Below are 13,035 nucleotides of genomic sequence, written 5' to 3'. Positions count from 1 at the left end.
ACCGCACACCCTGCACCCATAGGAAATCATACTTACCCCTCCGCCGATTCCCGAAGTGCTGCTCCGCAGCAAAGGACTGGCACTGCAAAGCAGCAAACACACACTGGGAAAATGGCAGTGGCATGCGCAGAAAAGATGTCCCCAGAGACCCGCGCATGCGCTGTAGATTCTGGCATGAAGCCAGAATCTACAGCGCTCAGTGCCGCGCTGAGCCACTGATGGAGAGGAGGGGGCCCAAACGGAGGCTACACATGGGCCCCCTCCTCTCTTAAAATGCCCCTGAGCTGATGAATACAGTGACGGGATGTACTAAGCATTGCATCCGCGATGCAGTACATCTCGTCTGTCTTTGGGTACATACCATGGTTCATTACCGCGGTATATACCAAGAATTTCGCAAAAGACAGCTCTCCCAATAAGAGCTGTCCTTTGCGATGGTTCCGGACAGAGGGTCTTCTGGGTTTAACACCCAGAAGTCCTTCTGCGCATGCACAGAAGGCGACGGGGGTGATGGGAGGGATCTGATCAGATCCCTCCCAAGGGGGAGCATCCCGATAAGAAGCCCATAGGCTCCTATTGGGTAACGCCATCTGAAGATGGCGTTACCCATTGGGACAAAGCATTCCGGTGCTTAGTATATTTTGGGAATGTGGCAAAACCCCTGAAAATTGCATTTTCCGGGGGGGTTATCAATTTTCACCTTCAGTACATCCCGCCTTGAAGGTCACGCAGCACCAACCATAGAGGGACGTTCTATCGGCTGGAGGGGCCAATATATATCACGTAGGGGCCTATTCATCAACACTAAAATAATGTTTTTAAGGACATTTTCCTTAATTGCCGTTATTTTAGTATTCATGAAGATACTTAACACAGGATATATCACTGATATCTCCTGGTTAAGTCCGCCTGCGTTAATTTCCACACACCCCATATTATGCATTAGTATGGGGATATGGAAATTACGCTATTCATCAAATGTATTTTCAGAATTTGATGGAGTAACTATCTGCCAGTGTTAAGTGATGTATAGCAGGTGATACTTACCTGTGTCAGCGTGGGCAGGTCCTTCTACACTCCCTCTGGCGCTCCCTGGTCACTACTCTGGCTCCAGTGGCTGCTCTGTCACGTGTTCTCCAGGCAGAACACAGTAAAGTAGAAAAAAAGGGGGGGTTCTAAACTTTCCTGTGTTCTGCCTGGAGAACACAGTGGGCCTGATTCAGACCTGGACGCAACACTGTGTTCGCCCGCAGTACGTACGAGCGGTTATATGGTAAACAAAACGCTCGCACGTGTGGACTCTCATAGCTGAGATGCCGCAGAAGGCCGGCACGACCCCTGTCCCCGACTCCACCAATGCCTTCCCCTGCCCACTCCTCCCAAAATTCACCAACCTCCCCTGACCTGGCCATCCCTATTTCCCTTCCCTCTCCTGGACCCCAATCCCAAATAACCACTCCCTCCCCTGATCAACCCTCCCTATTGTCTACTCCGTCCCCTTTGTCGGCATCCGAAATTACCCCTCCTTCTTCCCACCTGCACTGGCCAACGTCCCCCTCGGAGGAAGATTTGGACCACTCTGCCCCTGTCCCTGAATCCGCAGGTATTTTTTTTCCTTTTGTGCAAGTAATTACAGTAAATGTGCCCTATATGCATAAAATGTGGAATCCAGTATTCAAATATAAGGACATTTCCAAACTATTATTTTGGTGCAGGATTTTTTTTTTTTTGGTGGGTTTTTTTTTGTTTAAAATACATTGGTCACATGGAGGCACTCACAATGCTTTTTATTTTTTAAATGTCACCTTTTTTTAACATAAAATATGTGCCTTAATTTGTTTGAAAATTAACTTTTGGCTGTGTACATCCAAATGACATTGTTTCAAAAATCTGCAAAATTTTATAAATATTTTTTTTTTTTTTTTTTTAAAAGAGACGTTTTTGCATTGTGCATATGACACAGGCCAATACACGACTTGTGTGGCTTGGGAAATTTAAAAAAAAATAAAAAAATGGCTAATTGTGTTAGGCTTAGTTCAGGTGCAAAAGAGTTTGGTCTACCCACTCTTATCATGAGGTAATGGCTTTTAAAATTTTACCCTACAAATTTTTTCAGTTTTTTTGGGGGGTTAAAAACTGGCATTTTGCAGATTTTGGAAAAAACTGAGAAATGGTTAAAACAATTTGCTTGATATATTAAAATGTTTTCTTTGTTAATCATACTGTCCTTTTCCAAAAATTATATTGTATTGTTTAATAATATACACATTTCTCTTTCAACAGAGCCATGGATGCGGGATCAGGCCATATTGGCTGAATTGCACAGCATGTGCCGCCATTTGCTACAGATGGTTATTTCATTGGACCATTTAATTTGCTTGATGCACCAGCCTTCATTTTTTTGTTTTTATTGGTTTAAAAAATAAATTCTTTTTGGAAAAAAAATCTCATTCCTTGCCTCACACATTATCAACCAAGGACAAACAATATGTTTGTATGTGTCGAATGGGTTTAGGTTTTTTTGGTCTAAATCTTTGGAAACTCCAAACAATGTATTTCTGATAAAGATGGTTATTTTTTAAAATTTTAATTTTAAAAAAACAATATATTTACACACATTATGAGGTTTTTTTTTTTTAAGGGAATTAAAAAAAAACATGGTTGTATTTGTCATTAACTCCATACTGGTACTCCCTAATACCCTTATGTAGTTAATGCATTGTTGAATTGTAAATTAAAAAAAAATGTGTAATACCAAATACAAATATGTTTTGACAAATTAGAAAGCATGCGTAAAAATGTTTTATTAAAAAATAAAAATATATTATTTTTCTACAGTTTACACTAGGACCCAAACTACAAAGGTAATGGCCAATTTAATTTTTTACCATGCTAATATGTGGGAAAAATTATTATTTTCAAACAAGCTTTTAAAAATTAAATTTTAATGCACACAACTGAATCAAACAGGTTTAAGACACACTCCAAAATCAGGCCAAAGTCACATTTGTCCAGGTGTAAAGTCCAAATTTGGGATGTCACAATCTGTATTTTTCAGGTAGTATGCAGGTTGTTGTTTTGTGTTGGAAAAACAAAATAAGAAAACAAATTTAAAAAAATCAAAGATTGGAAAGTGAACACATAATTTTCCTTCTTCAATATTTTTTTTAAAATAAAAGTTTAAAAAAATTACCTGAAATAACGCAAAACAACATCATCACGTATGGCCCCCCAGACACTCTCCTACGACCAACCTCAGGGGGGCCATCCTCTGACAAGGCATCCTCTGGCTGCATTGGGACCCCACTCCTTATGGCAATGTTATGAAATATTCCACACAGGACCACAATTTTAGAAACCATAGCCAGCAAATACATTAGGTCGCCACCAGAGCGGTGGAGGCATCTAAATCGGCCTTTTAAAAGGCCAATACAGTACTCCACCACCTGCCTGGTGGCAGTAAGTGTGGAATTATATTGACTTTGTGCCCCTGGTGTAGGGACCAAATAAGGAGTGAGCAGCCAGGGCGTGCAAGGATAACCACTGTCTCCTGCATTAAAATAAAAAAAATCAAAAGAAATCCAAAATAAACAGTGTAATGTCAAAAAATTATGGGTACAACTTACCCAGAAGCCACGCATCACCAGCTTGTAGGTTGTTTAATTTTTGCCAAAGCCCTGATTGCAGGATGACAAACGAATCATATGCACTGCCGGGGAACTTAGCATTCAGGGACAGGATCTGGAGGGAGGCATCACATACCACCATTACATTCATAGAATGAAAATGTTTACGGTTCCTAAATATAGCCTCCAGCACTGCTGGAGGCTGAAGTGGTATGTGAGTGCCATCCACAACCCCTATGATGTGTGGGAAGCCAGCAATTTTGAAAATTTTTGCACAGCAAGGGACCCCATATCCAATGGCATATGAATAAAATGATGGAGGTGCTTAAACATGGCATCCATCACACCGCTCAGGATCCTGGAAAAGGGATCCTGGAAAAGGAGGACTGTGATATTCCTGCCACTACTCCGACTGTGGTCTGGAAGGATCCTGAGGCACAAAAATGTAACATCGACATAAACTGCGTTAGTGGTGGTATTGCTGTTGGATTGGTATTTTGCCTTTCAAGATCACTATCTATTAATGAAAGAGTGTCTAGGATAATTTTTGTCAGAAGACGGTAACGCCTTAACACCACATCATCAGGCATTCCAAAAATGGTGACACATGTTCGAACTATCTGGGGCCTTGCATGCCTACAAGGCCTACGCCTAGGAGGATGTCCAGGTTGGTCGGGGTCTGGGACCATCGCCACTATGAGATGACCAACATCAATCTGAAATGTTAGGCAAATTTTAGTTGGCTTAGATATTTTAGAAAGGAAAAATATACTTATCTTATCACTAAAAAGGCAGAATCTTACAGGGTTGGGTAGGGACATCTTGACGAAATCCTACATGTTTTTTATTTGAAATTAAAAAAAAATGTAGGGATTAACAAGGCAGGCTAAGCCCACAAGAACACCACTGCATGCACCACACAGATGAGGCTAAGTTATCTTGACCTGAAAACAATCAAATGTACACTTGACCTATAGACATGAGATCGCAAAAACTACACCACAATTCCTAATATCACATTATAGTACGCTTGACCTAAAGACATGAGATCGCAAAAACAACTCCACAATTCCTAATATTGCATTATAGTATGCTTGACCTAAAGACATGAGATCGCAAAAACTACGCCACAATTCCTAATATCGCATTATAGTACGCTTGACCTAAAGACATGAGATCACAAAAAATATGCAACTTCATTACGAAAAAAAAAACATGTGTTTTTTAAAAATACAACACATATTAAACATTATTTGCTATATCAACATGTTTTTAGGTATACCAATCTGAACAGGCTGATCCTGACATAAATATGTTATAATTTAAACTAGGGGTGTGCACCGGCCACTTTTCGTGTTTTGGTTTTGGATCTGGATCTTTCTTCGTGTTTTGGATCTGGATTGGTTTTGCCAAAACCACCCTTCCGTGTTTTGGGTTCTGGGTTTTGTGTTTTGGATCTGTATTTTTTTTAAAAAAAGCATAAAAACAGCTAAAATCACAGAATTTGTAGGTTTTTCTGCTCCTATGCTATTATTAACCTCAATAACCTTAATTTCCACTCATTTCCAGTCTATTCTGAACACCTCACACCTCACAATAGTGTTTTTATGTCCAAAACGTTGCACCGAGGTAGCTGGATGACTATGCTAAGCGACACGAGTGGGCGGCACAAACACGTGACCCATCTAGGCGTGAAACTGCAGTGGCAGACAGGATGGCAGTTTGAAAAACTAGGCCCCAAACTGTACATAATGCAAAGAAAAAAAAGAGGTGCAAGATGGAATTGTCCTTGGGCCCTCCCACCCACCCTTATGTTGTATAAACAGGACATGCACACTTTAACAAACCAATCATTTCAGCGCCAGGGTCTGCCACACAACTGTGGCTGAAATGATTGGTTCGTTTGGGCCCCCACAAAACAAGCTGGCAATTAATGTGTCCCTGCACAAACTGGCTCTATGGAGGCAAGATGTCATCCTCATCCTCCTCATCCACCGATTCCTCACCCTCTTCAGTGTGTACATCCTCATCCTCACAAAGTATTAACTCGTCCCCACTTGAATCCACCACCACAGGTCCCTCTGTACCTTCTGGAGGCTGGTCTCCCTGGAAGAGCTGATAATTCATTTTGATGAACATCATCTTCTCCACATTCTGTGGAAGCAACCTCCTACGCCTTTCGCTGACAAGGTTCCCGGCTGCACTAAACACTCTTTCGGAGTACACACTGGAGGGGGGGCAACTCAGGTAAAATAGAGCCAGTTTGTACAGGGGCCTCCAAATTGCCTCTTTTTCCTGCCAGTACAGGTATGGACTGTCTGCCATGCCTACTTGGATGCTGTCACCGATGTAATCCTCCACCATTCTGTCAATGGTGACAGTATCATATGCAGTGACAGTAGACATGTCAGAAATTGTTGCCAGGTCCTTCAGTCCGGACCAGATGTCCAAACTTGGTCCTGCCTGCCCTGCATCACCGCCAGCGGGTTGCTTAGGATACCTAAGTTTTTTCCTGGCAGCCCCAGTTGCAGGAGAAAATGAAGAAGGAGCCGTTGACGTGTCACGTTCCGCTTCAGCTGACAGTGTGTTCACCAGCAGGTCTTTGCACCTCTGCAGGCTTGTGTCGGCCGGAAAGAGAGACACCACATAGGCTTTAAACCTAGGATCGAGCACGGTGGCCAAAACGTAGTGGTCTGATTTCAACAGATTGACCACCCTGGAATCCTGGCAAAGCGAATGAAGGGCTTCATCCACAAGTCCCACATGCCGAGCGGAATCGCTCCGTCTTAGCTCCTCCTTCACTTTCTCCAGCTGCTTCTGCAAAAGCCTGATGAGGGGAATGACCTGACTCAAGCTGGCAGTGTCTGAACTGACTTCACGTGTGGCAAGTTCGAAGGGCTGGAGAACCTTGCACAACACGGAAATCATTCTCCACTGCGCTTGAGTCAGGTGCATACCCCCTCCTTTGCCTATGTCATAGGTGGATGTATAGGCTTGTATGGCCTTTTGCTGCTCCTCCATCCTCTGAAGCATATAGAGGGTTGAGTTCCACCGCGTCACAACCTCTTGCTTCAGGTGATGGCGGGGCAGGTTCAAGAGTGTTTGCTGGCGCTCCAGTCTTCGGCACGCAGTCGCTGAATGGCGAAAGTGGCCAGAAATTTTTCGGGCCACCCAAAGCGTCTCCTGCACGCCCCTGTCGCTTTTCAGAAAATTCTGCACCACCAAGTTTATTGTGTGAGCAAAACATGGGACGTGCTGGAATTTGCCCAGATGTAATGCCCGCACAATATTGGTGGCGTTGTCAGATATCACAAATCCCCAGGAGAGTCTAAGTGGGGTAAGCCACTGGGCGATGATTTCCCTCAGTTTCTCTAAGAGGTTGTCGGCGGTGTGCCTCTTACTGAAACCGGTGATACACAGCGTAGCCTGCCTTGTAACGAGCTGGCATTTCTGAGATGCTGCTACTGGTGACGCTGCTGCTGTTGCTGCGTAAGGTGATACATCTACCCAGTGGGCTGTCACAGTCATATAGTCCTTAGTCTGCCCTGTTCCACTTGTCCACATGTCCGTGGTTAAGTGGACATTGTGTACAACGGCATTTTTCAGGACACTGAGGACACTTTTTCTGACGTTTCTGTACAGTCTCGGTATCGCCTGCCTAGTGAAGTGGAATCTAGACGGGATTTGGAACCGGGGACACACTACCTCCATCAATTGTCTAAATCCCACTGCACTAATGGCAGATACCGGACGCACGTCTAACACCAACATAGCAGTCAAGGCCTCAGTTATACGTTTTGCTTCAGGATGACTGCTGTCGTACTTCATCCTCCTCGCTAAGGACTGTTGGAGGGTCAATTGTTTAGTAAAAGTAGTGGTGTTCCTACTTCCTCTCTGGGATGATGAACGACTCCCAGCAGCAGCAACAGCAGCAGCGGCAGCAGTAGGCGTAGCAATGCAGGATCCTCCAGAGGAATCCCGGATAGGAGAGTCAGTCATGCCAGTGACATGGCCTGCAGGACTACTTCCGATCCTGACTAAGGAGGAAATTGACGAGGAGGGAGTTGACGGTGTGGTTTGCAGGCGCTTGGATACAACAGGACAACGGGATTTAGGTGTCCCTGGACTGCTTACGGTCTTAGCCAAAGTTTCTGAACTTGACAGTAACTTTTTATGAACGCGCTGCAGGTGCCGTATAAGGGAGGATGTTCCTAGGTGGTTGACGTCCCTACCCCTACTTATTTCACCTTTACATATGGTACATATGGCAAGACAGTTGTTGTCCGGATTTGGATAGAAATATTGCCAGACCAAAGAGGTGGAATGTTTGGTCTTCTGCCCAGGCATGACCGTGATGGGCTTTTTCATCCCACGGACAACAACTGTCTCCCCCGGAGCCTGATTTAAACAAACCACATCACCATCAGAATCCTCCTCGCCAACTTCCTCCTCAGCGCCAGCTACACCAGTATCCTCATCCTGTTGTACTTCAACAGTGACATCTTCAATTTGCATATCAGCAAGTGGACTGTGGGTGCTCCTTTCAGCACTTGCAGGGGGCGTGCAAATGGTGGAAAGAGCCACCTCTTCCCGTCCAGTGCTGGGAAGGTCAGGCATCGCAACCACCACCACACTTGGACTCTCCTTGGGGATTTGTGATATCTTCTTAGAAAGCACAGTTCTTCGCTGTGCTTTTGCCAGCTTAACTCTTTTGATTTTTTTAGTGGGAGGAGGGCTTCCATCGTCATGTGAAGCTGAACCACTAGTCATGAACATACTAGGGATCGACCTTAGCCGTTCCTTGCCACTCCGTGTCGTAAATGGCATATTGGCAAGTTTAAGTTTCTCTTCAGCTGATTTAAATGTCTTTTTCAAGGTCATTTTCCTGAACTTTGCCATTTGGGATTGTATGTGCCCTCTACTATGACATTGGGCATCGGCCTTGGCAGACGACGTTGATGGCATGTTATCGTCTATGTCATGACTAGTGGCAGCAGCTTCAGCACTAGGAGGAAGTGGTTCTTGATCTTTCTCTATTTTATTTTTATCGGAGAAAGTTTGGTCCTCCATTTATGTTATATCGATTTGATATATACGTGCGGCTAAACACAGAAAATAATTTTTTTTTTGGTTTGGACTGGAGTGTACTTTCGGGGGTTACAGCACCCTTTAACGGTCAAGCCAGCCGGCCCTTTACTTATGACACAGGCGCACGCTTGGCACTACTTTGTTGATGCACGTGCGGCTACTGCGCACACAATTCACAAACACAGAAAATAATTTTTTTTTTGGTTTGGACTGGAGTGTACTTTCGGGGGTTACAGCACCCTTAACGGTCAAGCCAGCCGGCCCTTTACTTATGACACAGGCGCACGCTTGGCACTACTTTGTTGATGCACGTGCGGCTACTGCGCACACAATTCACAAACACAGAAAATAATTTTTTTTTTGGTTTGGACTGGAGTGTACTTTCGGGGGTTACAGCACCCTTAACGGTCAAGCCAGCCGGCCCTTTACTTATGACACAGGCGCACGCTTGGCACTACTTTGTTGATGCACGTGCGGCTACTGCGCACACAATTCACAAACACAGAAAATAATTTTTTTTTTGGTTTGGACTGGAGTGTACTTTCGGGGGTTACAGCACCCTTAACGGTCAAGCCAGCCGGCCCTTTACTTATGACACAGGCGCACGCTTGGCACTACTTTGTTGATGCACGTGCGGCTACTGCGCACACAATTCACAAACACAGAAAATAATTTTTTTTTTGGTTTGGACTGGAGTGTACTTTCGGGGGTTACAGCACCCTTAACGGTCAAGCCAGCCGGCCCTTTACTTATGACACAGGCGCACGCTTGGCACTACTTTGTTGATGCACGTGCGGCTACTGCGCACACAATTCACAAACACAGAAAATAATTTTTTTTTTGGTTTGGACTGGAGTGTACTTTCGGGGGTTACAGCACCCTTAACGGTCAAGCCAGCCGGCCCTTTACTTATGACACAGGCGCACGCTTGGCACTACTTTGTTGATGCACGTGCGGCTACTGCGCACACAATTCACAAACACAGAAAATATATTATTTTTTTAGCACTTGGGGGGAGCACCCCTGATGGACAGAGCACCCCCTGGACAACACTGCAGCACTCCTTTAGGACTGGGACACTGCACAGGACTTTGGAGTGGACACAGCCCCTATGGAGAACTGACTGCACAACACAGTCCAGCCAGCCCCTATGGACTTTGAAGTAGTGGACACAGCCCCTATTAACAACAGCAGCACAGCACAACACAGCCAGCCCCTATGGACTTTGAAGTAGTGGACAACAGCAGCACTACACTACACTACACTACACAGCCCTAACTCCCACCCTCCCTCTTCACTGTCCACAGCCGAGTGAGAAAATGGCGCCGACGTGGGTACCTTATATAGGATCCAAAACCCGCGAGACTCGGAAGGCGGGATGATGACGTTTTGCCTCGATTTCAGATCCGAGTCAGGCGGGAAAAGTCGAGCCTGATTCGGATCGGACTCGGATCGGGGGGGCTCGGGGGGGTTCGGATTTCAGAAATCCAAACCCGCTCACCCCTAATTTAAACAAACAAAGGAAAATTTTTAAAACCCCCAAAAAACTACTTACCACACCCAGACGAAACACCAAAATTAAAAGGGGACTCCTCGCAAATCCAACCACTAAATGTAAGCAAAGTTAAAACATGTATTACAAATTTTTCCCAAAATAAAAAAAAAAAAAAAAATCTACCTTTAAGAGAACTGAATAGTTTTGAACCGAAAAAATCCAACCAATAAACTCCAACCAACAAACTCACTCCGACCACGACAAAAACCTAACCAAACAACCGCAACCCACACCGAAAGGCTGAAACCAATAACCCTTAAATAGGCTACACTTTCCAGCTCAAATCAATGACGCAAAATAGCCGCGCACAAAGCATGATGCGGCCGCATAATGCACACGTATCTAAAAATCCAAAATTAGTCTGCTGAAATCATTTGTGGAAACATGACCACGGAAGAGCAGCAAAGCCAAAATCAAGGCCCTCAAAGTAAGTACACAGAAATGTTTATCTCATGATAGTAAACTATAAAAAAAAAAAAAAAAAAAATTATTTTGAAAGGAGGCAAAAAAAAAGAGGCAGCCACAATTCACAAGAAAGGATATGGAGGTTTTGGTTCAAATGTGCATTGATAATCTGTCGCAGGCACCCCGAAATATGGGTGCACCACAGAGATGGAAACTTTGGGAGGATATAGCCAGTGCTGTCAATGGAGTGGGTGATTTTGTCCGCTCTACAAAAGAAGTCAAAAGGCGGTACGTAAATGCAATAACCTATTTCAAGTGTAATTTTTCTTAAAAAAGTCTAATTAAGGCACCTTTTAAATAAACAGAAGGAGCGACTTCAAATACAGGCTCAAGCAAAAACTGGCAGATAGGGCTAAGCATGCAGGGGGGACAGGTGGTGGGCCAACCCCTGTGTCACTTGAGCTGACCGATTTGGAGGAGCTGGCACAGGGGTGTGTGCAGGAAGAGGAGGTGTTTGGCGTGTCCAACATGGACACAGACATGCCAGACTTTGCAGCTCCACATGTTGCCACAGGTAAATATTGTCTAATATTTTTATTTTAAGTTAAAACATTAGATGATAATTTTCTAAATTTAAAAATCTTGTTGTTTTCTTACAGGCACAGAACAGGAAGAGTCTGCTCCAGAGATGACCTTTGGCCGCAGTAGACCTGTTGGCGCCGCAGGGGAGGAACCAGTAGATCCACCTGAGGATCCTGTGGCGGCCAGTCCAGGGCATACCCCCTTGCAGGCAGTGGCCCTCCTCACAGATGTCAATGAGAAAACGAATAAGAACACTGAGATTCTGTTGAGGATGGACGCCAATCTGCTGCGGGTGGCGGATGCCCTGGAGGAAACTGCTGCGGCCAATGTGAGAATTGCAGCTGCCCTGGAGCAGCTCGTCCACCTGCACATGTCCTCCCTTCCTGTCTTACCATCAGGGCCCTCCACCTCTGGCGCAACATCAGCCATCCCTCCAAATGTGCCTAGCCCTATGCCTAGGCCAGAGGAATCAACATCTGCCTCTGGCCAGGCCAGCCGCAAGAGCAAGCGCACAAAATCTTGTGCCCTACAACAACTGGCCAAGCGCCCAAAAAGGCATTGACAGCACTGGCTATATTTCCCAATATCCATCTCTGTGTTTGCCCCATATTTGTGCACCCCAAAAACCTCCATCTCCTTTCTTGTGAATTGTTTTTTTTTTTAAATATTTTGGCGATTGTCTCTTATTTGCTTTTTGGCTTTAAATTTAATTTTGCAAATTGTCTTAAAAAAAACAGTAAAAAACATGGTTTAATAAATTTATTTGCTTCAAAATAAAATAAAAAAAATGTACAAATTGTATGAATGTTCTTTGACAACTGGGTAATAGTTACTCTATCAAACATACTTAAAAACATTACAAAGGTAACATAAAAAAATTATTCTTAAATAAAAAAAAAATGTGACCGTAAGTTAACAGGTAAGTTAAAATTAACACAAGCTAAGCAATTATTAGGTGATTGGATTTGTGCTTAAACCAAATTCTCCCAAAAAAAATAAAACATTTATTAGGTGTTTGGTTTTGTGCTAAAACAAAAATTAGAAAAAACAAAACAACATGCGAACGGAAATTAGAAAATATAACAGGCACATTTCAAATTACATCATAACAAGTTATCCATTTATTAGGTGATTGGATTTGTGCCTTTGAAAAAAAAAAAAAAAACATTGATTCGCCTAGGTAGTTACGAAGACACTATCGTCTTTGCGAGATCCAATACCCTACCACAAGCTGAACGAGCAGTCAGAATGGAAACCGGATCACACAGTGACGTATCAGTACTTCCGCTCAAATTTTCCGCTTGCAGCAGAAAATAAATGTACGCCCAAAAACGCCTTGACATGCCTGCGTTTTCACATCTCCACCCCCGTTACCACCCATAAACGGACCATTCTGTCAATCAAATTACACAGGTCACTTCCTGCTCGCTGTGTATACAAGCGAGAGAAAAATGACCGCAAAGATAGGGCCGCGCATGCGCAGTGATAGCCGGACGCATGCGTGGTTTAAAAAAATCGAATGCATACGAGCGAACGGACATTTGCGTCTGGGTCTGAATCAGGCCCAGTGTCCGAACAGCAGACGGAGGCGGCTGCAACGGGCAGGTAAGTCGGGGACAGGGGGGAGGTGAGTGGGGGTGGGGTTGGGGGGGGGAGACACAGAATTACCGCAGCTGTAGGCAGTACTGCTTACAGCTGTGGTAAGGTAGAGTAGAGAGGGAAAACTATCTATTTCCTGAACAGCTGTCATCGCAAAAATGACAGCTTTTCGAAATAGAT

The sequence above is a fragment of the Taudactylus pleione genome, unplaced genomic scaffold (assembly GCF_031769625.1).
Source record: "Taudactylus pleione unplaced genomic scaffold, aTauple2 ptg001093l, whole genome shotgun sequence".
NCBI classification, from domain to species: domain Eukaryota; kingdom Metazoa; phylum Chordata; class Amphibia; order Anura; family Myobatrachidae; genus Taudactylus; species Taudactylus pleione.
Note: the sequence above shows the minus strand (reverse complement) of the source record.